The 24,599-nt window shown below is 43.3% G+C and overlaps 1 long non-coding RNA gene across 1 annotated transcript in view; it reads left to right on the top strand.

Annotated features, from left to right (window-relative positions):
• LOC122465207 overlaps positions 1 to 24,599 on the top strand; it is a 52,724-nt gene that overhangs the window by 4,265 nt on the left and 23,860 nt on the right. The window contains exon 2 of the long non-coding RNA XR_006289875.1: positions 7,551 to 7,663. This is a non-coding gene — a long non-coding RNA (uncharacterized LOC122465207). The remainder of the gene's footprint in view (positions 1 to 7,550; positions 7,664 to 24,599) is intronic.

Raw genomic sequence — 24,599 nt, 5'->3', positions numbered from 1 at the left:
TTATACTGAAGACGTACACAGAACAGAAAATCAGTCTCTTAGGAGAACACAGTAAGTGAACAGTACAAGGACTTCTACATCAGTAAAAACTGGAGGATCAGCATTGTTTGAATGAAGTTGGCTGAAAAGCATTTGCTTGGATTGGCAATCCATCAAGGCTCTTCAAATCTATCAGGGTGCTAGCTCACAACGATATCTGGAAGAGATTCTTTCTCGAGCTGTGTCAGTGTTTCAGAAAGGGCACTGGGCACCTGAAAGTCATCAAAGCCAACATCATTCTGATAGACGGGTCAAACCCTCAGTTCTTCAAGGCTCAACAAATGCCACTTGCCGCCACTTGCAGTTGACAAGGAGCTGGAATGTCTAGATGGTATGAGCATACTAATCAGGGTGAACTGGAGTGAATGGGTGACTCCCATTGCTCTTATCATGAAGAAAACTGGTGCAGTAAGGGATTGTGGTGCAGTAAGGAATCCTGTACGCCAGATGGAACAATACCTTTACATTGCATTCAAGATATTTTCTTATCACTGGTCAGAGGGGAAAAATTCTGCAAACTGGGCTTAGTTCAGGCTAACCTGCAAGTGGAAGTAGAGGCAGGGTTGAGGAAATTCCTCACCATCAATGCTGAAAAAGGCTTGTTTCAGTACAACTGACTGGTATTTGGAGTGGCATCTGCTCCCCGTAGTCCGGCAGAAGGCATTGGACGAGGGACTCCAAAGAATACCAAGTTGTGGGTGTTTGTTACATGACTTTCTTTGTCACTGGATCCAGTGAGGATCACTTGAAAAATCTGGCACAAGTTTTCAAAAGGTTAGAAGAATGTAGATTATGGATGAACCATGATAAATGTGAATTCTTCAAGGAAGCAGTGACGTACTGTGGACACATCATAAATGCTAAAGTTGAAGCTGTTATGAGGAAACCTTACCCTGAAGATGAGTCACAGGTTTGCTCATTCATCAGGTTCATTAATTATCACCATAAATTCTTGTCAAACCTAGAAACAGTGTTTTACCCACTGAATCAGTAGCTTCAGAAATGGAAGCAGTGGAAATGGACTAAGCAATGCGAAGAGGCTTTCCAGAAGGCAAGGCAACTAGTTACTTCTGAGCAAGTGTTAACTCACTACAACCTAGAGCTAGCAATCTCCTTGGCATGGGGCACATCACCCTGTGGAATTGGACCAGTGATCTCCCTCGTGATGCCTGGTGGCCAGGAATTACCTATTGCTTTTGCTCCCAGATCCCTTAAATCCAGCAGAACATGACTATGCCCAGATAAAAGGTGAAGCCATGAGTCTGGTCTGAGGAGTTAAGAAATTTGGACATTACCTGTATGGTAGGAAGTTTTTGCTCGTGACAGAACATAGACACTTGTTGCCCATTTTTAACCCCAGGAATGCGGAAATGGCCACTGCTCATGATCAGAGATGGGCTTTATTCTTGGGGGCCATAACTAGATGCCCATCTTAAGGGAACAGCTCAGCATTGAAATGCTGATGGGTTAACATGACTTCCACTGTTGGATACAGGCTCCATACAACAAAATGAACTTACAACTGTTGAAATGTTCAGTGTGGCACAAATTGGCATACTTACTATTACTCAGGAGATACCAACACAAGCAACAAGCAGAGACATTACCTTAGCAGAGTTATATGAAGCTACCTGAAAAGGCTGCAAGAAAGAACCAGTGGAGTGCTTAAATCATTCTGCCACAGGAGGAATGAAATCACAGTTGCTCAAGGATGTCTGATGTGGGGGATTCATGCCATCATACCTATGAAACTACAGGCAAGAGTCCTGGAGGAGTTGCATGCTATGTATCTTTGTGTAGTCAAGATGAAGGCATTGACTGGAGGATATGTATAGTGGCCAGGTATTGACCAACAGCTAGCGAAGAACTGTTTTGGCTGTTAGATGGTGCAAAATATGTCCGGCTTTGCACCACTTCATCCTGGAACTGGCCAACTGCTCCCTGGGAGCAGAATTCATCTGGATTTCACAGGCCCATTCTTGGGTACCAATTTTCTAGTAGCTGTGGACGATTATTCCTGAAGTTTTTTGCATGTCATCCATGACTTCTGCAAGTATCATACACATTCTACAAAGCCTTTTTGCTTGCACAGGACTGCAAGCAATGTTGTAACCACAGTGGTCCACAATTTGTTTGTTTCAGCTGATTTCCAAGCTTTCATGAAAAGTGACAGCATCAGAGATGTTATATCTGCACATGCCATCCTGCAACAAATGGCTTAGCAGAATGCGTTATTCAAACCATGAAATAAACTTTGAGAACTGCTTGAGGGACAAACATGTTATTTAAAAAAGGCCAGGAGGCCACGTTGATGCTTGTGCCACATGAGCAGTGCAAAGAAAGCGGAAAGTCCCCTAAGGGAGCTAAAACCACAAACAAGTCTCCTGCTGGGGATTCCCCTGCATGGGGGAGTCCCCAGTGTATACAGAGACAGCATAACCAGCTCCTATGCCTCCCTCCTTGCAGCTCCCAGGGCAGAGGGTGTGTCAGAGTGGGGGAATGGCTGCAGTGTGCTGCACTTTAGTTATCCCCAGTTGGCATTTGGCCACTTTTGTACCATAAGCAGCTTGTGCACATTACAGCAGCCCTCAGGCTGCTCTACACTGGCTAGAGCTGTAATAGGTAGCTAGTTCTCATTTTCTCCTTTTCTGGGCTGCCTGGTGTGGAGGAGAGAGCCATCCTTTCTTTAGGTTTCAGAGTAACAGCCATGTTAGTCTGTATTCGCAAAAAGAAAAGGAGTACTTGTGGCACCTTAGAGACTAACCAATTTATTTGAGCATAAGCTTTCGTGAGCTACAGCTCACTTCATCGGATGCATACTGTGGAAAGTGTAGAAGATCTTTTTATATACACACAAAGCATAAAAAAATACCTCCTCCCACCCCACTCTCCTGCTGGTAATAGCTTATCTAAAGTGATCACTCTCCTTACAATGTGTATGATAATCAAGTTGGGCCATTTCCAGCACAAATCCAGGTTTTCTCACCCCCGGCCCCACACAAACCCACTCTCCTGCTGGGTTTGTGTGTGTGTGTGTGGGGGGGGGGGGTGAGAAAACCTGGATTTGTGCTGGAAATGGCCCAACTTGATTATCATACACATTGTAAGGAGAGTGATCACTTTAGATAAGCTATTACCAGCAGGAGAGTGGGGTGGGAGGAGGTATTTTTTCATGCTTTGTGTGTATATAAAAAGATCTTCTACACTTTCCACAGTATGCATCTGATGAAATGAGCTGTAGCTCACGAAAGCTTATGCTCAAATAAATTGGTTAGTCTCTAAGGTGCCACAAGTACTCCTATCCTTTCTTTAGGCACTCCTGTAGGTTCAGATAGAATCAGTCGAGCTTCTGCATTACATCTTCTGGGACTCCCGCAGCCAGTCATGGAAGAAAGCAATGTACCAACCACAGCTACACACGGCTCCCTTCCTTGTGACAGACCTGTAATGACCCTGGCTGAGTAAGAGTTACAGGATCAGGCTCTAGTAGGGCCTACAAATCAAAGGCAAACAAAGTGTTAGGGTTTTGTCATCTCTTCAGTTTTCAGTGTATTGAAAGTGTCTACTGTTCTTGAAATTAAAAAAACAATTGTTAGCAAACTGAAAAGCCTTTAAAATTTTGGGCCAAAAAATTTTCAGTTTGGGGGTTTTCAGTTTGTCAGTTAAAAGTCCAAAAACTTCCATTGAAAACTTTGACAAAATGGATTTCCTTCTATTCTTTCTGTAATCAAAATCTGCAGTGGGAAAAATAACCTTTTACTGACCAGCTCCAGGAAGGACACAGACCAGAACCTGAGTTTTATATTGCTCTTGAACTCAAAGAAAAAACAACTTTTATTAATCTGCTAACAAAGCTATCTATGTACATTAGGGGGAGGTCCTTAGCTAGTGTAAATTGCCATATCTCCAAATGGACAATTTATACCATCTGAGGATCTGTCCCTATGTCTTTATTCTTGTTAGTAGAATATTTTGTTGACACTAAAAAGCATTTAAGTAGGAATCCATTGAAGAGACACAACGTGGCAAATCCTCAGTCTTTGTTCAAACGTTCTGCAGATAATCTCCCACAGGTTTTGCCTGAGTGAGGTCTGAATAAAAAACAAGTCAGTGTTTCAGAATTTGCACCCCCCCCCCCCGGCCCCCGCAGCACCACATTGTGGCTTTACCTGTTTTTCATTTCTTCAGCAGCTCCTCTCTTCTAGACAGGCTATATTCACATTCATTATCTTAGCATTAGAACATGCCTTGTGTGACTGAAAACATTTGTAAGGAGCAGGGAGCATGTTGCTGTTTGTACCCAAACAGTAATCAAGATCTCAACCAGTGATGATGGGCTGTCAGCTATTTTTTTTTCTTCACTAACCACGTCTGACACTAGCAGCCCACAAGCTAATCAGCTCAAGGATCTGGCATGGGAATCTAGAGTAAAACCATCGGAAGAATAGTCATAAAGCTGAAACAAACCCTGAAGTTATGCTGAAGCTCTCTCGAGATGAAGAGTGTCTCCATGAGGAAGAAGAGAAAGGAGAAGGAAGTCGATGCATGATAAACTGGATTTTTCTTCTTTCCTTGAAGAAATGTAATCTCTCCCTGTCTCTCTCTTAACAAATTGTTTCCATACATACTGAACTCAAGAGCTACAGATTTAGAGAGCAGACTACTAGTGCCTTGTCTTTTTGATTCCTTCATCCTCTTGCTTTTTCCCCATTGCTTGTTACTAACACGTGGAGATGTGTTGTAGCATCAATCTACTTTTAACGACAGCCAAGGTTTCCTTGATGAGGCAGCCTTGTGGGTTGCTCGACTGTTTGAACATTTTTCTTTGATGCCTCAGGGTGCTGTGTGCATCTTCTAAACCAAATACTCACAGGGCAATCTGGAATGTACATCAAATCCAAACACATACATCCTATCTGGAGAAACATCAAAAGCCTTAGGAATTATTTAGCAGTGTAACTGTAGAAATGGGCTGGGAGGGAAAGGAACTCTTAGGGCAAGAATGGGAGAAGTAATTTTGTTACCTCTTACTTTGCTTTCACATTTCTGTGCATGATTTCATAGAGAAATATGGGCCTAGTTCCAGCAGTTCCCATTGACTTCAGCTGGAGCTGTATGTGCTCAGACCTTTTGAAAATAAGGCCCTATGTGACTCTCAGGTGGAGAATTATCCCCTGAGATGGGGACAGATTCTAGAATTATTTCCTGAGATGCTATTGTCTCATCATTGGAAATATTTAATGCAAAGTGCTCTGTTTAAAAAAGGTCATATTTGGCACACACGGAGCATACAACATCTTGCCACAGAGAAGCCATTTTGCTCTTGCTAACTCACACAGCTCCCAGAGACGCTAATGTGCGACACACCCAGGTAGTGACTGAAGGACAGACTCCCTGATAGAGGCAAGAGCACTAAATGGCTATTTTTCAGAAGAAAAATGCATTTTGCTGAGTGTATAAAAGATGCAACTTACAGATTTGGCTGTGGTTGCACATGGCACAGAGACTGAAAACTCTCTCTCTTGTCTATACCACAGAAATGAGGCAGACAACCAGAATGCAAACTTCATGTCAGGATCTACTAACTCTCTACTAATGACTTCAACCTCAGCCAAGATAAGGAGAAAGAGACTGGAAGGAGAACGTAAATACATAAGCAGCAACAAAAGCAGGTTACTCAGGATGATCACTTAGTACTGGGCCTTTTTCAAATAGGCAGCCCACAGGGCTGTGGTTTTGTGCTACACAACACTGTCCATCCAGAGAGCCCTCTCTCCCATGAAATCAAAGATTCCTTGAAAGCCTTTCATCTTGGTTTCTGAGGTGGATAGCTCCAAAATAGAGGAGCATGTGTATATATCTTCAAACAGTTTTGTGTTCTGAAGACTGGCTGGTTCAGAGATTGCTGCTGAAATATAGAGCCTTTCACCTCTTACTCACTGGCTCATTCCCAAGCAGGCCCAAAGGCAGTATTGTCTGTCACCAGGGATCCATTAAGGAAGTCTCAAACCCTAGACACACTACCACATGGGGCACCTTGCAGCTCCACCTCTGCATCATAGCCTGCCACCCTTATCAAGAATTTTATAATTCATTATAACAAAAATTTTGGATGGAATTCTAAACCTTATGCTTCAGGGCCTAAGCCAGTCTCCAATTTGTAGAGATCAGGGTGAGACCAAATGGGGGTACAGAGGCAGATTAGCTCACATCTGCTTACTGAAGAGTTCTTACACCTTCCTTTGAAGCACCTGGTACTGACCTCCGTTGGAGATAGGATACTGGACTAGATGGATCTTGGGTCTCATCCAGTCTGGCAATTTTTATGTTTCACGTGGGGCAGCTGGTTGTAAATCAGAACAACCTTAAGGCTACTGTAATTTACACCAAGGATCAACCGAAAAATTGAGGGAAACATCAAGCAGGCTTTATTGCCTTCCTGGTCCAGAAGCTGGCCAAGAGAATCTGGGCCATCAATTTCATAAGACAACAACAAAAGGTAGGGAGAAGGGACAGAACCCCTGGACTCGAATTCTTGTTGTCTTGCTACTGTTCATTTGAGGTCTGACCTGAACATTGAGTCTCTGACACTCTTAAATCACATTTGTTAAGAAGGAATGTTTGTAGCATCATGTGACTTTTCTCTTCCTTGTTGGTGTTGTCGCATTCTTTCCCAAGGCTTTGCTATTTGTTTGTCTCTCAGCCTTGCTCATTGCATGAATCTCTGCTTGTACTGGATCTCCCCTCTTCTCTCCAGGTCGTCTTTTTTTTCTTTTCTTTTTTAAATTTTTGCTGTCATCCTGCCTTAGGTCATTTACTGTTATTCAGTTGATCCAATTTAGCTAGTGAAGGTAAAATGAGGTAAGATGAGGTTGGCAACAAGAGTATTCCTGCTATTGACTCCAAGAATTATTTTATGTCATATTTGAGCCAAAAGACCTTGTGAAAATGAGTCACAAGTAATATATCTGAGCTAAATGAAAGGTGAACATGCGTATGTCCCTATGGTTATGCAGTGAATACCTGGGTTAAATTAAAGAGAGTTGCTTTATAGGACATCAGTCTGATGTGCCTGCCAGACTGAAGTGATATTAAACTATGGCTGGCACAATAATGCACCTTTTTTTGCTTTTGTAGATGCAATTTTCTCTGTGTGCCTTTAGCTTCTGAGGCCAAAAGGAATAGAAATGTACTATATAGTACCAGTGCTGGATGCTCAGCTGTCTCACATTTGTGCTCATGGCCTACTTTTGTTTTAAGCTGCTTCTCTCCTGACTCGATTCCAAAAATCCAGCTGTAGAAGTGGCAAGGGCAGCTGATTAAATGGGCCCCTAAAGCCTGGAGATTGGAACCTGTCTCTGAGATAGTCAGAGTCCTTTGGGCACTGAACACAGGTAGTCATCAACAAAGTATCTTTCTTCTATTATGTAGATAATCAGGTGGTTCGAATCAAAATGCACATGTTAAAAACCCCCCTGATGTTAAGCATTATCTTGTCTTCATGCACGTAGGTACGAAGAACGTAGTTTTGAAGTCTTTACTGTGATGGGTGGTGAAGAATTTCAACAGTGTGCTTGCACAGATACTTCTTACTTTACCCTGTGATAAATCTTGTGCCCCAATGGTGAGTAACCATTCATTGAATATATTCAGTTCAACAACAACAAAAGCCCTTTCTCATAAACATAACGAGGAAAGGGGGCATGACTACTTGGCAAATCAATGCATTAAGAATCACGTGCTAGTAATGTTTACACTTTGGTTCTTAAATGTATGTACAGAGTGTGTGGATAGTGTAATACAGACCTCAGCTTGTGGAATTTAGAGGAGGACAAGCATGGTGGGGGGAAAACGCCTCCTAAAGAGCAACTTCCCATTTTAATTTTTTTTAAAGATAATTGTCATTTGGTACAAACTGATCCACTCCAGAAGGTACACATTTGTTTTCAGAAGGATTCTTAACAATTCCTAGGAAAAGCCAGCCTGCTAGAGAGGCTTTAACACTCACTTCCCAGAGAGACAGGGAAATTCCATCAGAGTTTGGGAAAAGCATGTCAACAATCCCTTCTATTTATTTTAGTTGTTTATTATTTTATTACAGTAGTATCCAGAGATCAGAGATCGGGGACGTATGTCTTGTACGAACATGTAGCAAGGAAACAGTCCCTGCTTAAGTAGCTTACAATCTTGGTTAATTACAAGATGCAATCAGTGGATGAAACAAACAAATGAATGGGAGCTGGAAGAGGCAACAAAAATACACACATGCTTTCCCATAGGTTAGCAGTGTGCACAATGTAACTTTTAGCAAGGGGCCCCAGGAGCCTACTCCAACACATCACAGCTTATTTAGGCACAACTCCCATTGACATCAGGGGGAGCTGTGCCCCAGTCAGAACTGAGTGGGAGACTTCAGGACTGGATCCAAAGTGATGATCAGGCACACTCCAATGAATCATTGTGCTGCCTAGTGCTTGCTTAGTGCTACGAAGAAAAAGAAGACTGAAGGGGAACACAAAGCATCTTTTTATAATTACTGATCCTTTTTGGTTTTTGTTTGTCTGGGCCCTTCTCCCTAGAAATCAATAACAAATTTTGTAAATAATTATAAGGAGGTCTCAGTGGGCTGACTGGAATTTCAAGAGAGAGATGTAATGTGGTTTGGTATTGTTATCCCTCCCACCTCTGATTCTTTTGCATGCAGATTTCTTTCTTTGGCTTATTCCAAAGAAGGTTGAGAGGTGGGGGGAATGGCAGTTTTAATGGTACCACTAATGTTTGTTTCCATTTACTTTTACATGTGAAATGAATCCATTTTGGAGAAGAACCAGACTGGCCAGTAAAACCTTTCACCCCTATAAAGTGTGCATTTGGTTTGATTTTTGGCTTGGGTCCCAGAACTAGTCACAAGTTTTATTATAAAGCTCTAGTTCAGCTCAAGTTTTGTTAGTTCAGTACAACCAATCCCCTCCTTTTAAAAGAAAGGAAGAAAAAGAAAAAGCTTTTGTTCATTCTGAATGATGTTGGAATTTTGGAAAAAGTCTTCTAGGAAATAAAATTAGCCTGGTTTATAGATAACTGGTCATCATCAACCACGAGAAAACAAACTGAGTTTATCTGAAATGTATAAAATGATATATCTACCCCTTATATTAGTCAAAGAGTGACTAATCATATAAACAATGGATCGGCCACCAGCACACAATTTACTACAATTTATGAGAGGCGCAAGCTTTCATTGCCAGAGTCTACTGATCAACGGAAAGTGATGTTGACTGCTGGAGGGAAGATGCATGCTATATTTTAAGTGAGTTTTTAAAACACATTTCTTTTTGAACAGGCAACCTAACTGCAAGAATTCCCATAGGAAATAAGTAAAACAGAATTGGAAGGTATTACACAGTACACAGCAATAGAACTATTGGTCTGATCCTGCCAGCTTTTCATGCACAGAAACCTCCAAGTTAGGTCTAAATGTAATTTTAATTGGTGTCTGGGGGAGTCTTTCCATTGACTTTAATGGACTGGTTGTTCCTTTACCCACTAAAGAATTATTTGAACATAATGCCAAGGAGCTAATAGCTATGTAGAAGTCAGCTGGTATTGTAATATGGTCTTGTACTTAAAGCACCAGATCTGGGTTTGATTCTTGGTTCTGCCAAAAGCTCCCTGCGTGTCTGGGACAAATCACTTAATCTTTGTACCTTCGTTACCCAGCTATTAAAATGGTGATGATATCCTTTCTTTGTCTGTCTGATCTCTTTAGATCAGAAACTCTTCAGGGCAGAGGCTATGTATCTGTACAGCACCTTCTACAATAAGGTACAGATCTTGTCTGGAGCGCCTAACTGCTACCGTAATGCAAATAATATATGTCTGGTTTTAATTTAGTGCATGAACTAATTTAGGGCCAGATCTTCTAAGGGGGCTCAAGGATCTGGTCCTAAATGTATTAAGATTCCCAGATGCACATCTAATTTAGAGTTAATGAGACAATTATTCTATGTTAATTAATAATAATAATACCAATAGTCTTTTAAGTAAAACAACACATAGTTGGCAATCCCTAAGTAATAGGCTTTTAGAAGTCATTGATAGTAAATTAATGACATAGGTAGGCAATCTATTTAAGCAAGTATTTCTATAGCAGGTATATATTGTATATTAAAATGATAATTAATCTTAATTTCAGAGGAATACTGCCTATGTAATCAATCGATACATTGATTACATAGTTATTGAACCAATTCATTAGAATTAATGTAATTCTTATTAAATCTACTGTGAGAATCATAATTTTGAGAGCTTTACCTGAAATCCCAGAAACAAAGTTAAAAAGCAAAATAATGAAGGGGCTTGTGCGTACTTTTGGACAATAAGAGAAAAACAAAGCAGCAAGGACTACGGCCCAGATCCTCAAGGGCCAAATCCCATATGGTGGTGTGCACATCTTGTGAGGTACTAAGTGCCTTCCATGCTCCTGGCTTTCAGTGAGGATACAGGGTGCTCTCAGGATTAAGCCATAAGAGTAATAAGAGCCAGCTGGTTAATTACTTTTTTAGTTTCAATGCATTGGTTCTTTGAAATTTCATCCCAGAAAAAAACAAGAGGATATGAGAAGATTGTGGTTTAATTAAGGTCATTTTAGGATTGCAGTAATTCTGTGCCTCACCGCTCATATAGGAAGTGACTTTTCATTGACTAGCACAAGAAACAGAGAGGCTAGCAGCTCAGGTTTTGCAGCCTGGATTAATGTTGTGTCAAAAGTTCCACATTAGATCCTTTACTTGGAGTTTTATAACAGGACTGTAAGTATTAGACCCAGGCTAAAAAACTGGCATATGGAAGTCTCAGCTTGGGGAAATGATTTGACACAATTTACAATCAAACTAGTTTAGATTAGTTTAGCTAAAGGGTGTTCACACCCCATTCCTCCATTCTTCCCTCTCCAAATAATTCTAACTCACTTTTGGAAATATCACCCCAGAAATCTTTAATGCTTTTTATTTTTTAAAACCAGGACTGGATGAACTCATTTGGGAAAAATAATAGCTAATTTTTTTGTTCAGAAACAGATCCAGATGTAAGAATATAGATAGATATTACTTAGAGTACTATGCATTTGAGTGGATTGTTCTAGGTTAAATGTTGATTGTGGTTGAATGTCACACACTGGGTTGGCAGCTAGGGCTTGATCCAAAGCCCACTGAAATCAATGGAAAGACTCAAATTGACTTTGCTGGGCTTTGGATCAGGTCCTTTATGCAGAACCCCTTCAATGTGAGCTGTGCTGAACGCATATCTCCTTATACCACTTAAAAAGAGGCTTTTTCCTTGAAGGTTCAATATAAGGCAGGAGCTCCTTCAAATCCTCCTCGAAACTCATTCTTTTATTTAGATTTGAACTGCTCACTGGCAATGCCTCTCTCATGCCTCATACCTAAAGTTTCAATAGCATTTCAATACACGTATAAAATATAACAGAAGAACAAACCTCCTTGGAACTAACAAGACACATGCCAAACACAATTCTTCAGTATTACATCCAGATTCTCCCCCACACCTTTGTCTATACCTCAGCCAGCATTGGACCTGATCTTGTCATTCAGTAGGACCTTGCAAGAGGCAAATTAGCAACTCACAGGACCCGGGACCAGGATTGTAAGCTGTTCAAGCCAGGAGCCTTGTATTCTTACATACCTATAAAATACCACACGCACCAGTGCCACTATATAAATAATGTGCGCAGCTCTCAGCTGCACTGAGTGTGCACTCAGAGGTGTAAGGGTGAGGGATCTACAGCACAATTCTCTTTCCCCAAATCTTGGCTAAGCCATTGGGCATACTGACCCCTAGCATAACTTAAAGCAACCCTAAAACTGCTCCAAGTTATATTGCCTGCAGCCAGTGATACTGGCTGAGAGCCATGCACTCCACCTTAACCCCTACCCAGACCTCGTAACCGCCCCCTACACCGGGGTAGGGAGTGGCATAGAGCCAGCTCGACCAGGTTGTGCTACTCAAGGATTCCTCAGTGATGGGGGAATTCTTAACTGCCCCCTCTTTAGGGCAGCTTTCTGGCACCCTTGCCCTTCCTCATCTGCATGAGCTGGGGCCCACTGGACTGACTCTAATCATTCTAATATCCAAGACTCTAAAGGAAAGCAATTAGACTTGCCTTTCACTAGATCTAGTTTAGTTGCTAGCTTTCAACAGTCTGAATGAAATCCCCTTTAGGAGAAAAGAAAATGGAGCTTGGATTACTTTGATCTTCAGGATTTTATTCAGTTCGCATTTACACCGGAGAAAGTGAGCTCTGAATCAGGCCCTGTATATTCATTTGCTCAGCTGCAGCTTCCACACAGCCCCATCCCCTTGGCCATTTCTGAGCTGTTTAAATGTACATATTTATATTTTGTGCTGTTTTCTCTTGTTAACCAGGGAAACCGAACAATAAGGGAACCCTGTCAATACAAGCAGTGCTCTGGGAATTGACTAATTAACGGAAACCTCAGCCCTTCTGGGATATTTCCAGGTTCCTTTTTTTTTTTTTTTTTGCTGTCTCAGCAAATATGGTAGTTGAGCTACTAACTACTTTCAGATGCTCTCTGTATTTCCAGAAAGAAATAAAGAACATCCATGTTGCTTTAGAAAAGGTAATGTTTCTACAGAATGCTTACCTTCTTACCAGATGCTTCATGATGGAGTGAAGGATTTATGTCCAATGAGTCCTCTGTAAGTGGCAAAATATTTATTCTGAAGTAGAGGCAAATGACTGACTGTGACATTTGAGCTCCATTATTTTTACTGAACTGCTTATCGAGCATGCCTGATGTTACTCTAAAATAATTCTTCTGGTAATGCAAGGCAGGGAAATCTTATTTAAAGGACGGCACATCAATTTGTCTGTTCTCCTATGGGCATGGCAAATAGTTTTTTATAAGGTCTACTAGGCAAGGGGATGAAACTTGCATAACTAAGTCAGAAAGAACTCTTGTTCAATTCAACAAAAAAAGGAATGCCACAAATATTGTGTGGAATATTGTGCCACAAATACTGTGTAGTAATAATAGGTATGTGTGTGTCAACTGTTTAGTTTTCAGGAAGTGTGTAAAGGGCCACATTCTTTCCCTGAGGCTACAAACCTCTTAGTCTGTGGGGTGAGGAGTGGGGGAAAGAAACTAAAGTAGATTTTTTTCTACCTGTGAGATTTAAATCGAATTGCTCAGGTCTAGCTTTGAACGTAGGAAACAATCTCTCCTCCTTGTCATGATTACTTGCTGTATGTAGTATTAATGCTGTTTATTTATGAATGAACACAATCGAGTTCTGTAACTCATGAAAATCTTTCACATAATGTGGCAATGGGATAGTTTCTCTAGAAGTGCTCAAAACCATTTGCCAGAATTTCAGTCACTAATGAACAAGACTCAGTGGGCTACATTTTGAACACAGGCACCTGCAAATGTGCACGTGTATTGTGTAGGGCCAGAGAGAGAACTGTATATGCAAAGCACAAATATGCATGAGAAAAACCATGCAACAGGCCACACATGTATAAACATTTAGTGTTTGTAAGTTTACAAGTTCTCTTTTGTGCGTGCAATTAGCTGTTTTACATCCACAAATGTTTCCTTTGTGACACTTTTCTTGTTGACCCATGAATGTGCTTATTTTGTGAGTACACTTTCGGCACCTATATTTGGAAAGTGTGTGTGTACACACGCATATCATAGATGAGGCTGGTAGTCCCCCCTGTTGTTAAGATTGCCCAGCACTAGCCATTATGTGACCCTGTTTTTGGTTGCTTATAACTTTGCTAATATTTAACTGATTGGGCTGAAATTTTCCATGCTGGATATCTGCCTCAGGCTTTCTTCCCCCCTGCCCCCCAACAAACCGAATCAGCCATTTCCAAGAATACAGCATATTTTCCCCATGCTAAAAAAAATAACGGGCCAACTTTTCTTTGAAAATCTCTAGTGGCCCCCTTGTGTTGAAGCAGGGACTTAAACTTTTGTTGTAGGTGGTGGCCTTTTTGTCAGGGATGTGCCTCTTGTCATCCCCATGAAAAACTGACCACTTTGGCCTACTTATAAGCCTTTGAAAAAAAATCACACTTTGCCCATGCTCAGTAGAAATTCCTTAAATTTTAGCTGCTGAATTCTCTGAAGAGTCTGTTGATACCACACATGTTTCAGCCTGGGGCTGAACAGGACTTTCTCTGCAATTGCAGGTCTGGGCTGCTGTGGGAAATGCTGGATCCAAGTCTGAGTACCTGAACAGAGCAGAGAGCCTGTCTTTTCTGTGCTCTAATTGTCCCCCTGCTGTACCTAGACAATGTGGTGGAGAAAGCTGCCTGATTTGAATGCAGCGGGAACAAGAGCCAGACATACAGGCCTGTGCGGGGAGTAAATTTCCAAAAGGAGTCTGGGGTGGAGGGAGACTAGGAGTGTAAGCTGCCAGGAGGAGGGAGAGGGAAACTTACTGTGAATTGGAGGAGGGAGACTGGGACTAGCTGGGAAAGGAGATGGGGAGAATGGGGGTACTAGGAGTCAGTAGCTGGGAGAAGTCCGAGACCAAATGATGATAACTGGCCTGGGATGACAAGTTGGGAGAGAGGGAATAGACAGGACTGGGACAACTAGGTTAGAGGAGACAAGGCAGAAGGGGTCATACTTGCTGGGAGTATGCAGAGGAGTCTGTGCCCATGAGACACACTCACCTCTAGATAGGGGTGCTGGAACAATTTTTATAGTGCGGGTGCAGAACTAAAATGTAACCCTGTGTACAATGGAAACCACTTCAAGCCGGGGGGTGCTGCAGCACCCCCCGCACCTCTAGTTCCAGCACCCATGCCTCTAGAGCCTAAAATGGAATCTGTGATTCCTGAGCCTCACAATTCTTCTGCTGTCAGCTAGTAGCTGTGAACCCCAATGGCAAAGTGTCCTAACCCTTCTAGTGCTAGTCAGCATAGAGGATGACAACCTACTACTGCTGTGTGTTACTATGTTCCCTCAAGAGGCAAAGGTCTATACTGTGGAACTAAAGGTTCCAACTCTGCTGATGACCCATGTGTGTGTTATTATGATGCCACATGCTGGAACTTCTGGGTTTTTTTTTCAGTTTGCTTTTTAGAAACTGAGGAAAATACACTTAAACTATAATAAAAGAACATTATTAAGATTACAAAATCAAGCACTCAAAAATTAGGAAATTCCAGAATTAAGGTGGCCTGTGCTACCTTAATTGGCCCCCTTGTGCCTATCCATTAGGTATGGTCTTTAACTACATGATCACACAGTTTTCTGCAAGGCTTAAGTGTTAAGAAAATCACTTCAGAGGCCCTGTATACCATGGGTAAATTTTATATGTAAAGCATGCCAGGTGAAATTCATACCGGGTTTGCTTAAATATTCTCCAAGGTTCGATTTCCTGCGAGTGGCAATGGTTGCTGTCCATGATGTACTGTGAAACAAGGAGATTCTACATTTTGCCTTGATTATCAAGAAGTATCAGAAGTATTAAGAGCAAAAAAATTTCCAATTAGCTAAAATTCTCACACTGTAGTCCTGCGTATCAGCATTTTTTTAAAGCACAGATGGTCATTTATGTAACACTGTTTGCAAATGTGGCTGTGTTCCACAGCAACAGGAAAACGGGCTACATCTGCACTGTAGGAGAAAAAATATAAATGAACAAGAAGCTGTGCAAACATTTAAATTACAGGGAAACAGGACCGCGATAAGCACTGAACTACACGAGCAGGAAGACAACGTTAGCCTCACCCAGGCCCTGAAAAAATGGCCACGTTTCTGGTCTGCTCTATTGTACTGAGTGGAAGTTTATGTGTGACCTTCCTTCCCAGAACTTCCTCTGGGAGGAAATGTTGTCACTGTTCAGTAGGGGGCAATTGTTATGTATTCAAAACTGGAAAGGAAAATAGCATCCATAAAGGCAACAAAGTGGAAAGGAAGCAATGAGAACTTGCCATTTACACATTTGGAAATGATCAGAAAGGTCATTCTGGCTCTCTATCACCTTCTGAGTTGAGGAAAATAAAACAAGACCAAGATAGCAAAATAATACTGCTTAGCAGGGTCCCTAAGTCTTACATGGCATCAGTTAAAGCCTTACAACACCACCGTGGGGTATGTCACTTACATTAAAACTGTGACTGCCAGAAGGTGGGACTGGATGACAGGGGATGGATCACGTGATAATTGCCCTGTTCTGTTCATTCCCTCTGAAGCATCTGGCAGACAGGATTCTGGGCTAGAAGGACCATTGGTCTGGCCCAGTATGGCCATTCTTATATTCTTATGCTGGATCAGGAACACCTGGGTAACTCTGGAGCCATACTTTGTGACTGACCCCTACTTCTCTAATGGGATGGTCCAAATCCTGGAGATCTGAACATCTATAAACATTGGGAAACTGGTCCTGAACTTCAAAGCCAGGGCCCTTGCTAATCATGATTGCCCTGGGCTGGATTCAAATAATTATTCTAGTGATGAAATTATTTGTATTCCGTTAACTTCTCTTTCACCTATCTGACTCCCTGCCATGTTTTGTTAAACAGTCGCACCCCTGACATGGCCGCTGTCCTGGGAACTGTGTGAAGGACCAGTTATACCTGGTCTGTAATTCCCCTGGCATTGAAGGATTCCCCAGGTGGCAGATTAAGCAGCTTTATAGCTCTGTGCACAGCTATGGCCGTAAAAACGGGACAGAGCTAGGGCCAGATTCTGGCCTATGTCATTTAGAAACCTCCCCCACTCCCACCCATCTCCACCATCACAGTCACCTCTACCCTCCCTTATTGAAATGAAAACTCTCCAGAAGTGTTTCCCTTGCACAAGTATAATTGTTTCCCCAGCTGTAAAGCAGGGTTAATAAAGCATTTTGAGAGTTGCAGATGAAAAGCGCTATGGAAGAGCTGTGCTGTCCTTTACCCCAGTGCACAGTGGGTTTAATACTCTACCATTCTGATTTACTAGTGTTTTATACTCACGTTGCCCTGTGGTGCAGGTCTACACACGGTGAAGAACCATGGAAAATTGGGCACAGAGTCTACACTGGTCTAAGGGGGGCAGTTGTGCCCGGAGAGCGGTGATTAGCATACCCCAGGCAGGTGAGCAATGTTGGCTAGAAAGATAGCAGAGCCAGGACAGGGAGGGAGGGGGAGTGCACTGCTTCAGTGCATCCCCTCAGCAGCCTCATCTACAGGGCTTACGGGGGACCCAGCCTTAACTTAAAACTAATCTCCCTACCCCCCAAGAGTGCCTATTCTTCCTCAGAGTGAATCTCCCTGTGGTGCAGTGGGGCAGGCCGGTGTAAGGAGTTGTAATTTACACCATTCTATATCAGGACTCATGAATCAGCCCCACAGGGTTAAATATAAGAACAAATATTGGGCCACATCCTCAGCTGGTGTAAATCTGGGTACAGAGTCCAAGGCAGCTGCACTGATTTATACCAGCTAAGGAACTGGCACAATGTTTCTTTCTTTTTTCTTTTCTTCCATTTCACATTGAGATTGTTCCGTTGTGCATTCCCTCAGAGAGGCTATAAATGGAGGATTTTCATTATGTATATGTGCATATAACTGGTTCTAAAAAAGCAGTACTGAATTTTCCTCTCATTTCCTTGCTATGTGTCTGTCTGGGCCATTAACAAATTTCATCACATCTGAAAGAATGTCGCTTTTGAGGCAGAAATTCCCACCATTAGAATCATTTCTCTGTGTTAAACAACAAAGGCTAATGCATTCTCTCAATGTTAAGCGGGTGTTAAAATGCGCATATGTTACCAGGGCTATTACCTATGAGGGCCCATTCAAGAGGCAATGATTTTCAGTACCACTGACTGCTCTGAGCTCGCTCATATTAGCACATTAGCATATATGCAATCCTTCTTATCAGATTAGCTACAGTTGTCACAGATTAGTTTGTCCCATGAAGGGACCACTAAGGTACTTCTGACTATGGGCTCAAAAGAATCAAAACTGTGATTTTTTTTTGGTTTCTGCTTTTTTGTTGTTGTTGTTGTTCCACCCACCAGGCTGCAAAACAAATTAAAGGGCAAATGTAAATTTTGTTGTTATTATTAATAAGGCTTTTCTTTCATTAAGGGATAAATAATAACATAAACCTAGAAAAGGGTTCTTCCTAACTGCTCGAGGAGTTTCTGCATCTGTCAAAAAGCCTCTCTGCATTTCTTCTTTAGCTTGAATAACATAACACATTGTTGAACGATAACATTTCTGACACACAGAAGTCTCTCTTTCTTTTGCAGTAATTTATGATGTGATTCAAAGTCTCACACTTTGGGGGCAAGAAAATGACTTTGCTGGTCTTTTTTAAATTATTTATTTAACCCACTTGGCTCCTTACAAGGGCATAATAGCTGGTGAGACAGTTGCTGTCTCAAAATACCTTTGACACAATTTGCAAATCTGCACAGGCATCAAGATTGCTAGAACTGGTGTTTGCACCTGGAAGAGAACCAGACACCTTCGTAGCACAGTGCCCTCCCCTGCGCATTAGTTTGTGTGCTTGAGTATTGCACTGTGCCTAATGCAAAATCATCCCCAAGCTAGGTCTATATTCAACGCCATGAAAGAAGGCCCTCCAAGACCCCCGCTTCTGCTCTCCAGACTGCTTCAAACAGGGCCTGGTGAACATGATTTAATAGAACCAATGTTCAGCTCAAGTTCTTTGTTATTTTTTAAATTCTTCTTTGAGCAATAAGGCATAGATAAAGCCCAGTTCTCTCACTAAGCCTTAGTCTACACTACAGAGTTAGGTCAATGTAAGGCAGCTTACATCGACCTAACTATGGAGGTTTCTACATTACAATGCTCCTCCCGCTGCTTTAACTTGCCTGCTAGGTCGACCTAATAAAATCACCTAAATCAGAGGTGTAGCACTTAGGTTGAAGTAGTTAGGGTGATGCAGCATCAGTGAAGACACTGTGTTGCTTATAGGAGTACTTGTGGCACCTTAGAGACTAACACATTTATTTGAGCATAAGCTTTCGTGAGCTACAGCTCACTTCATCGGATGCATCCGATGCATCCAATGAAGTGAGCTGTAGCTCACGAAAGCTTATGCTCAAATAAATGTGTTAGCCTCTAAGGTGCCACAAGTACTCCTTTTCTTTTTGCGAATACAGACTAACCCGGCTGCTACTCTGAAACCTGTGTTGCTTATGTTGACCTCAGTGGCCTCCAAGAGGTGTCCCATAATTCCCATCGTGACTGCTCTGGTCACCATTTTGAACTCAGTGGCCCTGCAGCCAGATACACAGGTATATGCCCCTCCTCTTTTAAAGCCCCAGGAACTTTTGAAATTGTTCTTCCTGTTTGCTTGGGGAGGAGAGCCAAAATAGCAACTGCCCAGCTGACCATGCCAGCTCCACTTCTGCCTGGAGTACAGAGGATGTGTTGGATCTCCTGGGTCTTGGGGAGAGGAGGTTGTGCACTCACAGCTCTGCTCCAGCTGCAGGAACTTCAACATCTATGGCCAGATTGCTCGGGGCATGGAGAAGGGCTATGACAGGGACATGCAACCGTGCCATGTAAAAATCAAGGAGCTGCAGCAGGCATACCAGAAGGCAAGGGAGGCAAATAGTTGCTCTGGTGCGGAGCCACAGACTTGACGCTCCTACAAGGAGCTGCACGCAATCCTCAGTGGTGACACCACCACCACCACCAAGAGCCACCAGAGTGAACTCTGAGGACAAGGTGCTGGATGAGGAAGAGGAGGATGGGGGGACAGGTGACAGGGAGATCCAGTGGCGTGGGAAGCCAGCTTCTGATACCCTGCCTCACACTGAGTAGCACCTTATTCTACTGGTGACATCCCACTGACATCAGTGGGAGGAGTCATGGAGTATACTACTAAGGCTATGTCTATGCTGCAAAGTGAAAGTGTGAGCATAGCCCAGGTAGGCATACCTGTGTTAGTTTTAAGTTAGCTAGCATGGGTAACACTAGCACTCTAGATGTGGCACAGGCTTCAGCATGGGCTAGCAGTCTGAGTATCCACCCAGGATCCCTTGAGGGCTTGTACTCTGGGAGCCCATGCTGAAGCTGGTGCCATGACAAGTCGCTTCTTATAGTTACCAGTGCTAGCTACATTAAAGCTAACATTGGTATGCTAACCCACGCTACAATCACACCTTCATGTTGTCATTTAAACATACCCTAAGCATATCAGAATCTTAGTGTTAATGTGATTTATTGAAACCAATATTTGTTCCCATTACTAGCTGATAAATAACAACTGCTTGTACCACACTGTTTTTAAAAAAAAATGAAATGAAATTGTTCAGAAGGCTGTATCCCCTTTAAATGCCACTTTTCGCTGGAGTGTTGAACTAATTTGATCACTCATGAGCTGCATTCAACTGAATGATCACTCCTTTGCTTGCTGTCTCTTTCTCCCAATTATGTAGCCTGTACTTTTAACCTGCAGTCAGAGAGTGGCATCTTTAGGTTTTCTTGAAGAAAAGCTCCATTTGTGAGCCAGGGTTGTGGTAATTTATTAACAGCAAATAGGAACAATGTTACAGAAGAACATCCTGTAACTTGCTCTATCCTTAGAAACAGTATAAGAGCTCTGTTACTTATTCCATCACCTTATGCATCTACCATACCCTGATGTATGGATGGTATGTATGTAGATGTATGGAAATGGTATGTATGTATGTAGATGTATGGAAACTGGAAAGCCCTTTCAGCATCTTACATATACATGAAACTGGGGTGAAAGGGGAATGCAATAACCCTGCCCGACTCCTGTATAAAATCTGTGAAGGGGCGCTTGAAATTGCTATTTCTTAGAGGCTGATCCTACAAATTCTTACTACTGCGAGTAGTCCCACAGGGCTCTAATTGTGAGCCGGTGGCCCATACTCCTGTGCAGGTGAATAAGAGTGCAGGAGATGCCTCCTCACTCTCCTTTGCAGGTTCTCTATATTGCTGATCATAATGCAGGCAGGAGAAGAAGCAGGATAGAAGAGCTGCTTCAGGGCTGATATTCCTCTTCCCACACCAATGTGCTGGCCAGAGCAGGAGGAAAGCTACACTGGGAATAGGGCCGGTACAGCATACTTTTGCTATGGAACAAGTGGTAATCAGGGACTGAACTGTGATTTGCTGGTTGCAAGGCACCAATCTAAAATCTAAGGTAGACATTTGCAGGGCTGAGCCCTTAATTTGCAGGTCCTCCTTCAGCTACACCCTTCTAAATAGTGATACACACTTTTAACAACAGTATATACCAGTCTTTTTCTTCACACATGCCGAGACCTGTCCCTGGTTCCTTTCTAATGCACTCTGTTTGCAAACAGTGGAACATACTAGGGTGACCAGACAGCAAGTGTGAAAAATCTGGACGGGGGTGGGGAGTAATTGGCACTTGTATAAGAAAAAGCCCCAAATATTGGGACTGTCCGTATAAAATCGGGACATCTGGTCACCCTAGAATATACTAATGGACACTTGTGAAGGGACTAAGAAAACATTGGGTATTAATAGAGGTGAGAGATTTAGCGTTCTAAACACACAAACAGGAAAGCATATTGTTCTTCACAAACAAGCGGTAGTTCTGAGGAAGGGCCTTTCTTGAAATTATTTGTAATCTAGTCACTGGTCCATTAAAAGATATTGCAATACCTACTCTTGCCCACTTTGCAGCTTCTGTTGAGATGTGAAACAGTGATTCCATGGTACTGGAACTTCTAAAAATGGAACATTTTTATTGTTTTCAAATCACAATGTAATCTGCATAGCAGACTGTAGTTATAGAGGTGTGGCAAAACCGTCTGACAGAGTCCAGTTTCAAGAAACCCTATACCATTATAAACAACCTCAGTTTATAATCAAAGTAGTAAGGCAGTTGCAGCAATGTAGGGCACACACAGGAAAAATTGCAAGGGTACACCTTTGGTTCAAATAATTAGTCCATATTGGTTAGTGGGAATAGCTTTAGTATTAGAAGGTTTTCATGAGTCACTGAGACATTTCTGCTACTCCTTTCATCCTTCTTCTTCTACCTTGCATTCATTCCATAAAATGGCGTTTGCTTTATGAGTCCTCTCCCTCCCAAGTGCTCTGTTCAATGCCGTATCCTCTGTCACACCACATGCCAACGTGTCTTCCTTTATTACTTCCCACCACTTCTTCCTTGGTCTTTTTCCTTCAGTCTTGATCTCTGCGACTATTTTACACATAAAGCTATCAAGACTGAGCTTTACATGACCAAACCACCAGGCCTGCACTCCCTCATTTTTTTCATTTATGAGTGTTACTTTGAGCCTGTCTCAACATACACATTCCTCATGTGGTCTTTGTTGCTTACACCACTCATCCATCTCAACCTTTAGCTTTCTGGGGAATGGTGGCTCATTTTCTAATGTTTCTTTTTTGTTGCTCAACGCTAGGTGCAATACATCAAAACCAGACCGATAACCTTTTCCTAGACTTTCCTTTTTAATCTTACCCGTATCTTCCTGTCACATACTACAACCCTTATCTTTCTCCATTTGATCCAGGCATCTATTATTTTGTCTTCCATTTCCCTGGATTCTGGAACCTAGATACTTGAAACTTTGTGTTTTTGGTATTGCATGATCATCTAGTTTCAAGGATAATTTTTCAGTATTCACATTATTGAAATTACATACCATTCTATGTTTTTCCTCTGCTTATTTTGAGCCCATGTCTTTAACACATCTCTTCATTGATCAAGATCCTTGTCTAAACTATCATTTTATGCAGTGAGAAGAAAATAATCAGCAAACAACATGCACCAAGGTGCCTCCTTCTGTATGTTCCTTATGTGAGTGTCCAGAATGTGGATAAAAATGAAAGGACTCAGTGCTGATTCCTGATGCACTCCTACCTTTACTGATAGTTGTCTGTTTCACCACTAGAAGCTCTGACTATTGACATTGCACCTACATGCATGTCTTGAACAAGACAAACATAAAGTTCTGGTCATGGGCGGCAGGTATCAAAGGCAGGGGAAGGCTAAGCCTACCAAAACTGCCTGCCTGGCCCCACCCACACTCCACCCCAGGCCCTGACCTGCTTCCCTCTGTGCTCTGCTGCGGCTCTTACTTCCCATGTGGCCAGGGCCCCAGGCCAGTGGCACTGGACCCGGGGGGGACCAGGGGGGCATAGCTCTCCCACTTTTTGAAAGTGGACAGGCCTGGACCATCCACTTGTTGCTGGGGCCTACCGGCCCCCCTCCCTTTCTTTCCCCCCCCGAGGCCCTACCCCCTGGCCAGGCCAGCGTGGCGCCCTGCTGGGGAGCCCGGGCAGCCGTGGGGAGCCGTGGCGGTCCCTCCACCTGCTCAGGATGTGTGTGTGTGTGTGTGTGTGTGTGTGAGGGGGCTGAGTCCCCAGACTGTGCCCTTGCCCCCTGGTCACCGGGGGCAGGAGGAGTGTCTGTGACTCCACACCAGCTCCCCACAGTTGCCTGTGCAGCTCCGGCTCTGTGGGGAGGGTCTCGGAGTTGCAACCCGGCCATGGTAAGAGCCGAGTGGGCTGTTGTGAGGAGCCGCAGAGTCATGGACTCTCCACCTGCCCCAGGTGGGCTGGGAGTCTGAGGAGTGGGGACATGAGCCGGGGGCTGTTTAGGCTCCTGCACTGTGGGCAGGTAGAGGGTCCTGCCCACCACAGCTGCCCACCTGGCTCTTATCATGGCCGGGCTTTGGCTCCAAAGGCCCCCACAGGCGAAGCCGGGTTGGGGAGAGCCGCGTGGGCACTGTGGGGAGCCTGGGTCCCTCCACCTGCCCTGGGCATGGGGCCTGGGACATGGGCAGGGGACTGCTTTTGCCTCCACTTTGGTAGGGGGTCCCCACCCCCCACACTTTTGAGAGGGCTTTGGCACCCTTGCCCTGGGCTGGAGCTTCTGGAGGCTGGCCTACATCCAGGGACTCTGAGCAGCTGGATCCGGTGCTCACACTGCCCACCCACCCACAAGCACTCCAGGGCTGCGGGCTGTGCCCCCTGCCCACCTGTTGCTCCGGGGCTTGGGCTGGGGGCTGCGCTGTCTGCCCGCCTGCCTGCTGGGCACACTGGGGTTGGGGGGTGGGGCAGGCGCTGGCCGGGGAGGGGCCTCTGGGCTCTGGCAGGGGAAAAGGGCGGGAGGGGCAGGGCCCCGGGTAGAGGTGGCGGTCAGCCAGGTGCTAGCCTCCCCAAGCCTGCAGTTCACCCATGGTTCTGGTACCATTTTCTCTCTCAGACACCACCAGATAAGTTCCCTTGGAACTCAGTAAAAGGTTTTTTCCTGATCAATGAATATCACATGAATATTTTCCCTTCCTCTCTAATTTTTTTCCACTAGCTGCCTCACTGAACAAACAACATCTATTGTAGGTCTTCCTGGCATGAATCCATATTGATTTGTGCTAATATCTACTTCATGTTTAGTCTCTTATCAATGACTCTCTCCCATAGTTTCATTGTATGACTCATCAGCTTTATACATCTCACTTTTTCCCTCATAAAACAGCACCAAGATATTTCTCTTCCATGTGGTTGGTAT

This window comes from Chelonia mydas, chromosome 3 (genome assembly GCF_015237465.2).
Source record: "Chelonia mydas isolate rCheMyd1 chromosome 3, rCheMyd1.pri.v2, whole genome shotgun sequence".
Taxonomy (NCBI): Eukaryota; Metazoa; Chordata; order Testudines; family Cheloniidae; genus Chelonia; species Chelonia mydas.
Note: the sequence above shows the minus strand (reverse complement) of the source record. Positions and strands in the feature narration are given on the sequence as shown.